At 40.7% G+C, this 12,166-nt stretch overlaps 1 protein-coding gene across 4 annotated transcripts in view; it reads left to right on the plus strand.

The window, feature by feature from the left end:
- MAPRE2 (microtubule associated protein RP/EB family member 2) overlaps nucleotides 1–12,166 on the plus strand; it is a 158,830-nt gene that overhangs the window by 2,121 nt on the left and 144,543 nt on the right. The window contains exon 2 of one of the 4 annotated variants that reach the window (XM_015541370.2): nucleotides 78–227. The exons of 2 other annotated variants lie outside the window; for them this stretch is intronic. The gene's annotated coding sequence lies outside the window, so the exon portion shown is untranslated. Of the gene's footprint in view, nucleotides 1–77; nucleotides 228–7,373; nucleotides 7,937–12,166 lie in introns of those variants that run through there. One more of the 4 variants, XM_042962345.1, reaches the window with a different exon arrangement.

Below are 12,166 nucleotides of genomic sequence, written 5' to 3' on the forward strand. Positions count from 1 at the left end.
TAGGGCGGGGACTGTCACCGGGCGGCTTGGCTGGCGGTGACACCTGCCACATCATCTTTCACCCCCTCTTGCCTTAGGTCCGGTTCCTATTGGAAAGATCGAAGTTCACTGTCAGTGTCTGGTTTCTGCATGGTTGTTAAGGAGCCGGTAGAAACTTTCATTCCCCGTGATGACTCACGTGCACAGGCAGTGGGGAAACCCAGCAGAAACTAACTGGGAGCAGCCTGGTGAGTCAGCAGACTTCATTCTAAGGCGGAGCCCCCGGGGAATAGGAAGTAATTACATCCAGTAGCTTTTTGACGCGCACTATTCCACTCCTTTGAAAGCGTGTTTGAATATCTGATCAGGATATGTTTGCTCGTAGACGCTGGTTCCTTTTCCAGCACCCTGTTCCACTTGCTTCATTATAATGCGCTCTCCTGTTAGAGGAGGAAACACAAAACCAACTAGACATCTTGTAATTTCCTTGGTGGAAGACATATGCATATAAAAAAAAAAACAAACCTGGAGAATGTGAACTGGTTTGGGTTATTTCAAATATGTGAAGTAGAGAGGATGAATTAGCAGTGCATAAGTTTTGAGTATAGAAAACTCAAATACTGTTTGATCACACGCTCAGTGGTGGATTAAAGGGTCTATTTAAATAGAAATGGTTATACCTAACATTTTGCATGAATATGTTTGCTATTAATGATTTCTTGCTTTAAAAAAAAATCCCTAAGACACGACCCTTATAAGATAACTTGTTTCAAAACGTACACAGGTTAGGGGGCGCCTGGGTGGCTCAGTTTAGTGTCTCACCTGGGCTCAGGTCATGCTCGACAGCTCAGAGCCTGGAGCCTGCTTCAGATTCTGTGTCTCCGTCTCTCTGTTCCTCCCTAGCTCGCACTTTGCCCGTCTCTTCCAAAAATAAATAAACATTTAAAAAAAGTTTTTAATGTACATAGGTTATTAAGTATACTTATTTTTCTTTTTTAAATTATCATTATTTTTACACTTAGCTCCAAGTTAGTTAACATAGACTGTAATAATGATTTCAGGAATAGAATTTAGTGACTCATCACTCACATATAACACCCAGTGCTGATCCCAAAAAGTGGCCTCCTTAATGCCCCTTTTGCCCATTTGGCCTTTCCCACCCCCCCCCCCCCGCCCCCCACAAAACCCCTCCAGCAACCCTCAGTTTGTTCTCTGTATTTAAGGCTCCTGTAGTTTGTCAATAAACTTATTTTTCTTATTTTTATTACTCTTAACTTCAATTTTTATACCACTCCTCTCTTCATTACCTTTTATATCACCATGACTGAGTCTACCTGCTTCCTTCCCCATTCTGTTTCTTTAAGGGGGAACAACAGTGCCTGGCACACAGCAAGCATTCAATATTATCAGCTACAGAACTTTGTTGGAATTTCTGCTAGCCCCTATGTACCCTGCTTGGTATTCTCTCCCAGGAGCCTTTCTATTTGCAGCTCCCATAGCACAGAGCATAATACTTTTCGTGTTGTGAATGCTATTTGTGTATGCTGAACATTATCAAAAGGTGGGGAGAACATTTGAAAGCAGAGCATCCTGAGTACGTTCAGTTGTTATTTTCCGAGACGGACATTTTGGATATGTGGGAGCTAAAGGTCCGTCACAATTCTTAAGTGCTATGAAATGGTAGCTCATTTGTTCATTTACAGTTTTATATAAAAAAAACCTAGACTTCTGAGCATAACTAGTAACTGTTAGAATACTTAACTACACTCTCATGTGAAGATTCACTTCACAAAAGTTTGCTCTCTGCCCATTATGATGGAAAAATCACATCCAACTATCTGGATGCCTAAAGGAATTCATCAAGCTAGGAGAGTTCTTTCAGAGCATTGCAAGTTAATAGTTAACCAGCTTTTATTGTCATCGGCCTTGATTAAAACTAGCACAAGTGGGGCACCTGGATGGCTCAGTCGGTTAAGTGACCAACTTCAGCTCAAGTCATGATCTCATGGCTCAAGAGTTTGAGCCTCGCATCAGGCTCTATGCTGACAGCTCAGAGCTTGGAGCCTGCTTCAGATTCTCTCTGCCCCTCCCCCACTCACACTCTGTCTCTTTCTCTCCTTCAAAAGTGAATAAACATTAAATTTTTTTTTAAAAATAGCACAAATATATTTAAATAGCCAGCATATTTTAAAATGAGAAGTTGGATATATTCTTTGACACATAACACCAGAAATAAGTGTTAATAAGAATTTCCAAAGGCCAAAGTGATGGAAATGAGCCCATTCTCATTTCATTTCTGTGTAGCTAAGAAAAGGCACTGGGGATACATTTCTGAAATTCCAGCCCCTTTCCTGGGAGTTGTAAGATATTGAAAGGCTGAAACGTAGTCTAGAAGAATGGGTCTAATCCAGATTAACGAGAAACTGTTCATCAGAGGATGGTGTAGACCTAGTTCTGTAATAATTACAAGTAAGCCAGAAGCGGTGACGTAGAAAGAAGGGGTATCACCTCAATTTTAGAAACTGAAGTTTTTGGGATAGATCAGAATCATTCAGGTTTTTTGTTTGTTTGGTTTTTTTTATACAGCCCTTTGGTCTCCTTAGTATATCAGGGCATAAACATAACTCTGGTAGAGAGGATTCCCATGCACCAAAGAGCACAAATCCCAATATCAAATGATACTCTAAAGTGATGAGAAACCAGGGGTACCGACTCTATCATGTAGCTGTTTCTTGAATAGAGTGGAATATAATCTTGCTTGGAGGTTTTGGCTAGACAAGTTCAGTTCTAACACACATGATGATCTCACCAACTTTATTCTGAAGTAATCAACCTTTGGACTAGACCAACCCCCAAAATCTGAGCTATTGTTTGCTTCTTATCCAGATAACCAAAATAGGAAGTTTTAGAATCTTTGCCCAAATCATAGAAACATAAACTCTCTTGTTTGAAGGGCCCTTACAGGTTAATAATAATCATGCCGTCCAACAAAAACTTAAACTTCCTGTATAGCTTCTTACTAAATAGTCCTTCAATTTACATGTCAATGTCTCCCTCGCAGCACATTACATCCACAGAGCATTGTCTGCACCCTCTGGAGACCACAAAGAATAAAATCCAACTATCTTACATATTTACCTGCAACCATCTTAGATGCTTACAGTGAATTTATTCTCCTTGATCAGGAAGATCTGGCTATAGTGTTTCAAATCTACTAACTGCACGATTTTTTTTTTTGCACCAAATTTGAAACCATAAATTTGAAGAGAAGCATTCAATCTGTTACCCCAGAGTTACAGAAGATGATTATTGCTAAAGTTGCTTCCAACAAACCTAATAATCTACACCCTTCACAAGTGACTCCTGACAAGCTCCACGTAATGGCACTAGGCTTGTGTTGAGTTTGAAAGCCATGGCTCCGTGTGTTTTGGAGATCAGCAAAACTATGACCCACTGTCTGTGGTTGTATGTCCTGTGAACTAAAATTGGTTTCTGTGGCTTGCTTAATGGTTGAAAACATATCAAAAAAAAAAAAAAAAAAAAAAAAGAAAATAAAAATATGTTGGGACTCTTGAAAATTATACAAAATCCAAATTTCAGTGTTCAAAATAGTTTTACTGGGCTACAGCCATACTTATTCACTTATATTTTGTCTATGGCTATTTTCGTGCTACTGAAACACGGTAGTTTCACCAAAGACCATTCGGGCCACCAAGCCTAAAATATTTACTAAGTATTTAGGTACAAATTGGCACGCCCTTGATTTACTCTCATTCAACATACTTCGGTTCTGAATGAGAATTTGCTCACTTAGTCTTTTTTCATTTTTTTTTTCCCTGTTAGAGAAGGCAAAAAAAGTTGTTTCCAAACATAGGTAACTCACTAAAAATAGTTTCGTTTCCTGTTTCCCTTTTGTGTGCATGTACTTTGCAAAACAGCAGTACTTTTCTAAAGCATATGTGAATTTTTGTGAATGGCGAACTATAAAACTTCTGAACCTTAACAGGCCCAAACAGGGCAGTGCTGACTTACGTTGAGCCAATGTCAGTGTTTCCAATGCTCCAGGAGATGGGAAAACACACCCTTGACAGTGAGCCCAGGGTGACACTTGCCTTAACTCTTTAGCAGTAGGAACTTCTTTTTCTCAAACCTGTGAGGGCATCTTTTGCTTATTTCATTGAACATATGAAGACATAATTTGAAGATGTATTCAGATTTGAAATTTTTCATTGACTGTCATTTTACACACTTAAAACATGATGTGGAAACTTGCCAGTTTTGAAAATCGCACTACTCCTCTAAAGTATACATTTAAAATAAATTGCTCTCTACTAACAAAGGCAAGGATCATTAAATAGTAAGCAGTTTTAGAGTGTCTGGGTGGCTCAGTCGGTTAAACATCCGACTTCGGCTCAGGTCATGATCTCAAGGTTCCTAAGTTTGAGTCCTGCATGGGGCTCTGTGCTGACAGCTCAGAGCCTGGAGCCCACTTCGGATCCTGTGTCTCCCTCTCTCTCTCTGCCTCTCCCCCACTCGTGCTCTGCCTCTCTCTCTCAAAAATAAACATTAAAAGAACTTTTTTTAATAATAATAATGAGCAGATTTACAGTCACTTACATCCCTAGAAGCTGACATTATGCCATAGACAATTTAGTTTGAAACTTCCAAATTCAGAAACAGATCAGATCATGATCCAGAGATGAAAATTATTTGCCTTCTTCCCAAGGATAGAGAGATTACTATTAAGATTCTAGAAAGAACCTTTGAAAGAGCACTAACAACATTAATGAGACCTTGTCTTAATTTTTTACTTTAAGCGTTGCCTCATGAAATGTCCTTCAGTTAAGAGAACTTCCTCTTTCGTTAATGCCACCGACTGTTTGTAAATGAGTTTCACTTAGATTAATAGAGCAACTTCAAGGGTTATATATAACTCGTCCTCTTCCTCCCTTCCAGAATCAGTACACCTGCAATTCAGAAACCAAAAAATGATAGTTTGGGCTTCTTTTTTTCACTACATCAAACAATGCATTGCAGATAATGTAAAGTTTGAGGAACCTGAGATCAGCTAAATAATTTCTAAAAACAAAACAAAACAAATTATAAGGGCATTTAACCCCATCCTAGGACTATTGGCAGTAATGGCATATAGATATCTAACTCCTGAGGGGACTTAACTTACTCTTGCTCATGATGGAGTATTTGTGGGGGAAAGATGAAGGGGGACAACTGAGGACAGATCGTGTAACCAGTTCAAGTTAAAAAGCAACTTTCCTCCCTTATCATAATGTAGATTTCATATTTTGCTAACAAGATTTTCTTTAATATAACTTGTGCCATATATATATCACATGTAGCTCTCCCCAGGAGAGTTCCAAAATTAAACACTATGGAGGGTTCTCAAAAAGTTAAAAATACAGCTACCTTATGATGCAGCACACTGCTGGGTATTTACCCAGAGGATATAAGAATACTAAATCAAAGGGATATGCGCACCCCAATGTTTACAGCACCATTATTTACAATAGCAAGATACGGAAGCAGCCCAAGTGTCCATTGGGTGATGGATAAAGAAGATGTGGTACACACACACACACACACACACACACTACAATACTATTCAGCCATGAAAAAGAATGAAATCTTGCCATTTGCAATGACATGGATGGAGCTAGAGAGTATAATGCTAAGTGAAATACGTCAGTGAGAGAAAGACAAATACCATAGGATTTCACTCATATGTGGAATTTAAGAAACAAGCAAGCAAAGGGAAAAAAATGAGAGACACGAAGCAAGAAACAGACTCTTTATTTTCAAGTTTAGTTATTTGTTTTGAGACACAGAGAGAGAGAGCAAGCATGAGCAGAGGAGGGGCAGAGGGCAGGGGGAGAGGGAAAGAGAATCCCAAGAGGGTTCTGTAGGGCTTGTACTTGCAAACAACGAGATCATGACCAGAGCCGCGACCAGGAGACGCTCAACCTACTGAGCTACCCAGGCGACCGAGCAGACTCTTTCTTAAAACTTTCTTTAAAGTGTATTCATTTCAAGAGAGACAGAGTGAGTGAGAGGGGGAGGGGCAGAGAGAGAGGGAGAGAGAGAATCCCACACTGTCAGTGTGGAACCCAGTGAGGGGCTCAAACTCAGGAACCGGGAGATCATGACCTGAGCTGAAACCAAGAGTCAGACGTTTAATTGACTGAGCCACCCAGGCAGCCCCCAGCGGACTCCTAACTATAGGGAACAATCTGACGGTTACCAGAGGGGAAGTGGGTAGGGGAATGGGCTACACAGTTGATGGGGGTTAAGGAATGCACTTGTTGTGATACGCACAGGGTGATGTATGAAAGTGTTGAATCCCTATATTATATACCTGGAACTAATATAACTCTGTATGTCAACTAACTGGAATTAAAATAAAAACTTGAATTAAAAAAAAGTAGTTCTAAAATGAAGATTTACTGTATTTTTCCAGAGTAAGAAATTCGTAAGTTTCAATTGCTTGAACAGGGGCAGAACACCGAGCATTTTGCTAACAGGTAAACCTTGGTTTTAACTTAGAATTAATTACAAACAATGTGGCAAGAACAACTCTTGGTATTTGGAGTTAGTCAGAGAAGGTAAAATAAGCCAGAAAAAGCAGGTGGAAAATGAGGTGACTTCTTTCAGTTTTGCTAAAGCGTGCCAAACTTGTTATGGGATGCCATGCATGAAAGTGAAACCAGAGGACTCGATTACCCTCTTTATTTTTTCAAACATAATTTACTGTCAAGTTAGCTAACATACAGTGTATACAGTGTGCTCTTGGCTTCAGGAGTAGATTCCCACTTACATACAACACCCAGTGCTCATCCCAACAAGTGCCCTCCTCAATGCCCATCGCCCATTTTCCCCGTCTCACCCCTGCCTCCGCCCCATCAACCCTCAGTTTGTTCTCTGTATTCGAGAGTCTCTTATGGTTTGCCTCCCTCTCTGTATGCAACTATGTTTTCTGCTTCCCTTCCCTCATGGTCTTCCATTAAGTTTCTCAACTTCCACATATGAGTGAAAACATATATCTGTCTTTCTCTGACTGACTTATTTCACTTAGCATAATACCCTCCAGTTCCATCCACGTTGTTGCAAATGGCAAGATTTCACTCTTTCTCATTGCCGAGTGGTATTCCATTGTGTATATAAACCACATCTTCTTTATCCATTCATCAATTGATGGACATTTGGGCTCTTTCCATGATTTGACTATTGTTGAAAGCGCTGCTGTCAACATTGGGGTACAAGTGCCCCTATGAATCAGCACTCCTGTATCCTTTGGATAAATTCCTAGTAGTGCTGTTGCTGAGTCATAGGGTAGTTCTATTTTTAATTTTTTGAGGAACCCCTACACTGTTTTCCAGAGCGGCTGCACCAGTTTGCGTGCCCACGAGCAGTGCAAGAGTAGATTCCCTTCTTTAAAAGCTGGTAGAGGCTGCTTTCAAACAACTGATGAGCAGGAAGTGGAGCATCCCTGCAACCATCTTATGCATTCTTTCCTTCTTTCAATAATTTTAAAACCCAACCAGCTTGCCAGAATTTGATCCATTGCAAAGAACGTTTCATGATTCTAACCAAGAAACCAGTCTCCATTTTCCCACTGATCTTCTTCAGTCTCCAAAAGAGTGGGAGCTAGAAGGAAAACCCTCCTGCTCTGCTCCCCCTGGTCCTTCCCCAAAAGGAAACTATTGACGGAAGATTTTTTTGTTAGTTTCCAGCTTGCCTTCTATCACAACTTTTTTCTCAAGTGGAGTCTTCTGGGCACAAATCTTCTAAAAGGAGTTTCCACAAATCAACAGCATAACAACCAAGTGCTGTATGTGTTACTGGCAAATCCGGAAAGCAGTTCTCGGTGCAGTTAGAGTGTTGAAACAGCACTGTCAGGGGGTCTGTTCGTTCTCCACGCTACCTGTTCTCTCAGCATTTCAGGGTAAGTTAGAATTGGGGGGAATGGGCGTTTCTCTTGGGTTGCCAGGTGAAATACAGGATGGCTAATTAAATCGGAATTCTAGATAAGCAATGATTTTTTTTTTTAGTGTAAGTATGTCCCATATATTACATATATGTATTACATGGGGTATACTCATACTAAAAGAATTAGTCTTTTGGCTAAAATTCAAACTTAACTGAGCATCCCATTTTTTTGGTTGTTTGGAATTTTGTCTAGTGTTTCTCCTCTCTTTTTTGTTTTCTTCAAATTTGCAACCCTACTTTTATCCCATCATAAATTTCAAAATGCCTAGCTTTTCTGGTCTGTAAAATATCTGATCTGAGACTCTATGTCCAAGGTAATATATTAAAATGTCTGCACTGCTTTCACCTACTAAAGAAAAAAATCAAGCTATTATCTGCAGTATTCTGCACAATGAGGGGAAATAAGTAGAAACTAGAACTAAAAAATTGGCCATCTTATTTTGTAAGCTATTGAAAGGTACCTTCTATTTTTTTACAGACCTTCTAATTCAATAGATACATTGATAGGTAGATTGTTAGCCTGACATTGCGAATAAAAGTTGATGATTTCTAGTGATTCCAAGGAAGTTCACTCCCAGGGGATTCCAAGGATGCCTTGTTAGTTGTGTGAGGTCCCGGGCCTGCAGCTTCAGTACTCCAGAGGAGTGTCTTAAAATGCAGGATTCGGGCTGACCCCAGACCTTGGCAACCAGTTCTTACGTTAACAAGATCTGTAGGTGATTCACATGCACATGAAAGGTTGAGAAACCCTGAAACAGAGGATTCACTTTTTCACACGTAAAGTGGCCTTTTGATTTAATACCGTGTTGAAATAATCCTTAACAAAATTCCCTTTTAACACCTAAGAAGAAATAGTTTCTTTTGATCAAATATCTTTGATAGGCAATTATTATATTTCTGTTTTCTTATGAGAATCTTTTTTTTTTTTAATGTTTTATTTATTTTTGAGACAGGGCAAGACAGAGCATGAACAGGGGAGGGTCAGAGAGAGGGAGACACAGAATCTGAAACAGGCTCCAGGTTCTGAGCTGTCAACACAGAGCCTGATGCGGGGCTCGAACTCACGGACCGCGAGATCATGACCTGAGCCGAATTCGGCTGCTTAACCGAATGAGCCACCCAGGCACCCCTCTTATGAGAATCCTAAATGACCATTTCTAATATTGTTTTGTAATCTACATATTTAACAAAATAAGACAAGTATAAGTATGAAAAAGACTCTCATGGGATGCCTGGCTGGTTCAGTCGGTAGAGCATATGATTCTCGATCTCAGGGTCATGAGTTCAAACCCCACACTGGGCATGGAACCTACTGAAAATTTTTAAAAATTTAAAAATTTAAAATTCAAAAATTCAAAAAAAAAAAAAAAAAAGACCTAAGGACTTACCAGACAGCCTATTATAAATAGCATCCTGGTTTGTCTCTCATCAATAACCCATAAATTAAGTGGCACACACTTCCTGGCCCTCAAGTCACCAGCAAATCTGTGTTTCTTCATTTGATATATTGTAAGTGGATATTTATATGCCAGCACCACACATTTACATATTTGCGTCCTTAGGTTCCTTTAAAACTGAACAGAGGGCGGGGCACCTGGGTGGCTCAGTGGGCTAAGGGTCTGACTCTTGATTTCTGTTCAAGTCATGATCTCCCAATTCCTGAGCCTGAGCCCCATGTCGCTCTCTGTGCTGACAGTGAGGAGCCTGCTTGGGATTCTCCCTCTCAGCCTCTCTCTCTCTCAAAAATAAATAAACATAAAAAAAATAAATAAACTGAACAGAGGGCATGCAGTTTGAGCCTATGGCAAGCTCCAAACTGGTCTGTGAAATTCTGAGTTTTAAAAACTCAGAGAAAACATTCCATAGATTTTGATTCCTTTCACGTTCGAAATCCTCACATCCTTTGCCTGCCCACCTGTGTTTTGTTTTTGTTTTTTTTAAGAAGTTACAGTGGTCTGGAGGCACCTGGGTGGCTCCGTCGGTTAAGCATCTGACTTCTGCGCAGGTCATGATCTCGCAGTTCGTGAGTGTGAGCCCCGCAACAGGCTCTGCGCTGACAGCGTGGAGCCTGCTTGGAATTCTCCCTCTCTCCCCCTCTCTCTGCCCCTCCCCTGCTTGTGCTCTCTCTCTCTCAAGATAAATAAATACATTTTTTTAAAAAGAAGTTACAGGGTTGTGTCACAGCAAAAATTCTGGAACTGCAGCAAGAACATCGGACGGCCTGAGGCTTAAAACTAGTTCTGCTGCTGACTGACTGGTTGTCTTTGGAGATGTGACTTACCATCCTTCATCAATGCCCCTCCAGTTAAGTTTTCTCATCTGTCAACTTGAGACACTAGAGCCCGGCATTGTCTCACAGGATTCTTGTAATTACAAATTACAAGAATTTGTAATACATTGTACACTACATTGTACACTACATTGTAAATATTACATATGTAGTTTCCTACAACACACCTAATTTGGAAGAAAGGTGATGTTAATTTTAAGAGTTCCATGTATGCGCTGGGAATGGAACCACAGAGCACGTATCTTAGAGACGTATAGCTTTTGGCCATATATCCTTAGCAATCACAACCTTCCCTTCTGACCCTCAGGAACTTAAAAGTTCTCCCCCTTTCCTGTGACAGCAAGGTGCTCTGGGACACCAAGCAATGAATTCCTCACCGGGGTGCCACTCTTTGCTCTGTGAAGTCGAAAGATACAACGCTTGGTGTTTTTCTTCTGTCCAAATTCTATATAATTCCTCTCGCATTTTTTCCCCAGGTGAAATTTTATGGATGGACTATAAAAACACGCTTCAATGTTTTTAATTACTTGACTCCTTCTATAAAATATTATTCCTTCAAAAACACAGCTTTTTCTGTAGTGATCATAACCTTGTCACTACATAATCGTTGCCATCAGTCACTAAGTAACTGTGTATCTTAGCCCATCACATAATCCCAGATTGGAGGAAGCCGTGTGGTCATTTTGTCAAAAGACACCCCAGTACAGAATTCCCCTCACCAGCACGTGGAAGAGAAACGAATGTATCCTTCTGTGGTTGTTTTAATAAATGCCACACAAAATTCACGAGCGAGAGTTTGACAACGATGAGGAAGGGGCGTGAGGGGGACCATTCCCAATCTTACCACCTCCGTTCAACTATTAAAAATATTTTTTTCCCATTTTTGTGTAAAGCTTTTATTGACTGTATTCGCACTCAACAATGTTTCACATAAACCTCTCCCTTACCGTGCTGAATGTTGCTCCCCACATCCAGCATGATCTTTCTAGCTTCAATGTCTCTGAATGTTTTTCTGCCCAAGGCGTCTTTCCTTGGTTAACTCAAGCTCAGCCTTTGTCTTATGTCAGGTGTTCATTCCTCGAGGTCCTTGCCACTCAGAGTGTGCTCCCCGGACCAGCGGCTGTTGCATCACCTGGAACATCTTATAAATGCTGAAGCTTGGGCTCCACCCCAGACATTCTCAATCGGAATCTGCACTGTAGTAAGATTCTCAGGTGTTCTGGATTAACATTTGAGAAAGGCTGTTCCGGAAAGCCTTTCCTAACCTCCTAGCCATTACCTCTCCCCACCTCCCACAGCCCCACCCATCCAGGATAGGTCAGGTGACTCATTGCAGTTTGCCTTTAATTCCCCACACATGGGCCTCCCCAGCACATAAATTGGTTGGCGGTCGGGATGGACTCGTATTCATCTTTACGTCCCCCAGGTCCGAGTGGAGCATAATTGATACGTAAGCATTCAATATTGGGAGTTGTTTTGTCATTTTCTGACCCCACTGCTTTGTAGATGAAAAGAGATAGGTGGAAGTTTTGTTTCCGTGCTGGGAAAGTGGGTATTTAGGTAGGACTCTCAGGGTCACTGGCTCATGTTTGGGAGTCTTTTGTTGCATAGTAAAGACTATGGAAAACCTACTGGGGGTTGAGGGGGAGAGAAATGCTTCTCTTTCTGTGAATAATTCCAGAAAGGCCACTGTTGGAATTTCATCTTTTTTTGTTTAAGGCATTTAATATTTGTTAAACACCAACATCTCTGAGGGAACCTGCACTTTACATTTGGTCTAAGGTGTAGCAGGGGCAGATTCTGGTAAGCGTTTGGTAAGACCTAGAGATAATGGTTCTCTGATGGAGTATACTCGTAGGTGTTACGAAAGGTAAATGGTGGAATGCTGCAAAACCA

The sequence above is a fragment of the Panthera tigris genome, chromosome D3 (assembly GCF_018350195.1).
Source record: "Panthera tigris isolate Pti1 chromosome D3, P.tigris_Pti1_mat1.1, whole genome shotgun sequence".
Taxonomy (NCBI): Eukaryota; Metazoa; Chordata; class Mammalia; order Carnivora; family Felidae; genus Panthera; species Panthera tigris.